Raw genomic sequence first — 2,136 nt, 5'->3', positions numbered from 1 at the left:
ATTCTCAACATCCAATGGTTTTTTCATGGCTTCATCGATGTTAAATGTATATTTTTCCACATGATAATCCAGGCATATTGTTCCATCAAACACATCTATTATAGTCTTAGCGGTGCGTAAGAATGGTCACCCTAATAGTACTCCGCTAGACTCAGCAGATTCATTATCACTCATTTTTATCACATGAAAATCAGCTGGGTACAGAAAATCATGCACTTTCACTATCACGTTCTCCAACACACCTTCGGGTGAAATGCATGTTCTATCGGCTAACTGAATTACCACTTTCGTATCCACCAGACTCACTCCTATCAACTTCTTATATATCGAAAGTGGTAACACATTTATCGAAGCTCTTAGATCACACATAGCATGCTCAATTTTAATGTCACCCAGAGAAATAGGCAAAGTGAACATACCTGGGTCTGTGCATTTTGATGGCATCCTCCTCTTCTGTATCACAGCCGACACATTTTCTCCAATTACTATTTTCCCTTCGAGCTTGCTCTTTCCTGCTATGAATTCTTTAATAAATTTACTGAATGTAGGCAGCTTCAAAGCTTGTAGGAAGGGCAGGTTGATCTCCAGCTTGCCGAAAATCTCCATGATGTCTTCGGTGTCGTCCTTCTTCTTTTTGGCTTCCCCTCGATGAGGGAATGGCTTCGTACGCTTCAACGTCCCTGCCAGACCTGAGACGGATGACTCACCGACTTCTTTCTTTCCTTCCTCAATCTCCACTTCAGGCTCCGGGTCTAAGAAAAATGGATCGGCCATCCGAGGCAGTGGTTTCTCCAGATCCCCTTTTTGAAGACCGTCTTCTACTCTGACATTGCTTACCTCAGTATCCCTCCAGGTCAGGGGTCTTGCCTTCCTTGCTCTTTAATAGAGGTGTACTCTCATCTTTTCTCATCACCGGACCTTCATAGCCCCGTCCTGACCTCAAAGTTATCTGACTAATATTTGCCCGGTCAGGTGGTTTTACTGAAGCTGGTATCCTTCCTTCGTGTCCCCTCATTTCATTCAACGAAGTGGCCAATTGCGACATTTCTTTGCCCAACATATCCATAGCAGACTTATGCTCTTGTTGAGCATCTTGGATTTTGTGTACCACATCATTGTTTGCATGCATATTGTTCTGCATGTGTTGTTGAGAGCTGACTAGGTCATGTACCATCTCATCTAGATTCCTCGGAGGCTTGTGGTTCGATTGATTTGAACTTGACCCCTGATTGTGGCTCGGTCCGCTCCCCTGATTTGGGCGATAATTACCCTGACCTCCTTGATTGTTGCTGAACTGGTTCCCTGCCCCTTGATTTCCTTGGTGTGCATGCTGGAAATTCTGATTGTATCCGGTGGCGTTCCTCTGATGTGGCGGCACATAAGAGCTCGGTTCCTGTTGTTCCAATTGGACTGGTCCCCTTGATTGCGATAACTCCAATTATTCGATCCTTCCTGGTTTTTCCCTGACCAGTTTGAATTATGCTGGGGTACTTCCTGACCACGGTTAGGCCAGTTCTGCTGGTTCTCTGCTGGACCTGGGTACTGTAGCTGGAGCTGTTGGTTTCCGTCTGCCCATCTAAAACAAGGGTTGTCTCTCCATGGTGCCTCCTTGATCTTCCATTGATTCCAGCTTGTATTCTGATTAGTTTGATTCCAATTCTCCACTGCATTTACTTGGGCTTGGAACTCTCCATCGGGTGGTGGACCATAATAGAGCTGGAGTTGATTTTCCTCTGGACCTGGCGGCTTCTCTTTCTCCTGCGAGGTCGGGAAATTCTTTTTCTCAATCGCACTAAGAAGTGCCTTCTCCAACCGATCTATTCTGTCCCCAACTTCTTCTCCTTCTTGTTCCTTGATTGCGTTTGCTGAACCTCTCCTCATGATACGCGGGTGATCATAGGCCTTCTTTGCGTCGATCAGCCTTCCCAAAATCTCTCGTGCTTCACTTGCCTTGTTCTTTGTAAAATTCTCCCCCCGCTCGAGGAATTCATTAAGTCCTTCGACTCAGGATTAGCTCCTTCATAGAACAAGTAAAACGTCTCAGCCTCCATCATCCTATGGTTGGGACAGGCGTCGAGCAGCCCCTTAAATCAAGACCAGTATTGACTCAAAGACTCATCGTAATCCTGCTTGCAT

This window comes from Salvia hispanica, chromosome 4, assembly GCF_023119035.1.
Source record: "Salvia hispanica cultivar TCC Black 2014 chromosome 4, UniMelb_Shisp_WGS_1.0, whole genome shotgun sequence".
Taxonomy (NCBI): Eukaryota; Viridiplantae; Streptophyta; class Magnoliopsida; order Lamiales; family Lamiaceae; genus Salvia; species Salvia hispanica.
The sequence above is the reverse complement of the archived record's forward strand: the minus strand, read 5'-3'. Positions refer to the sequence as shown.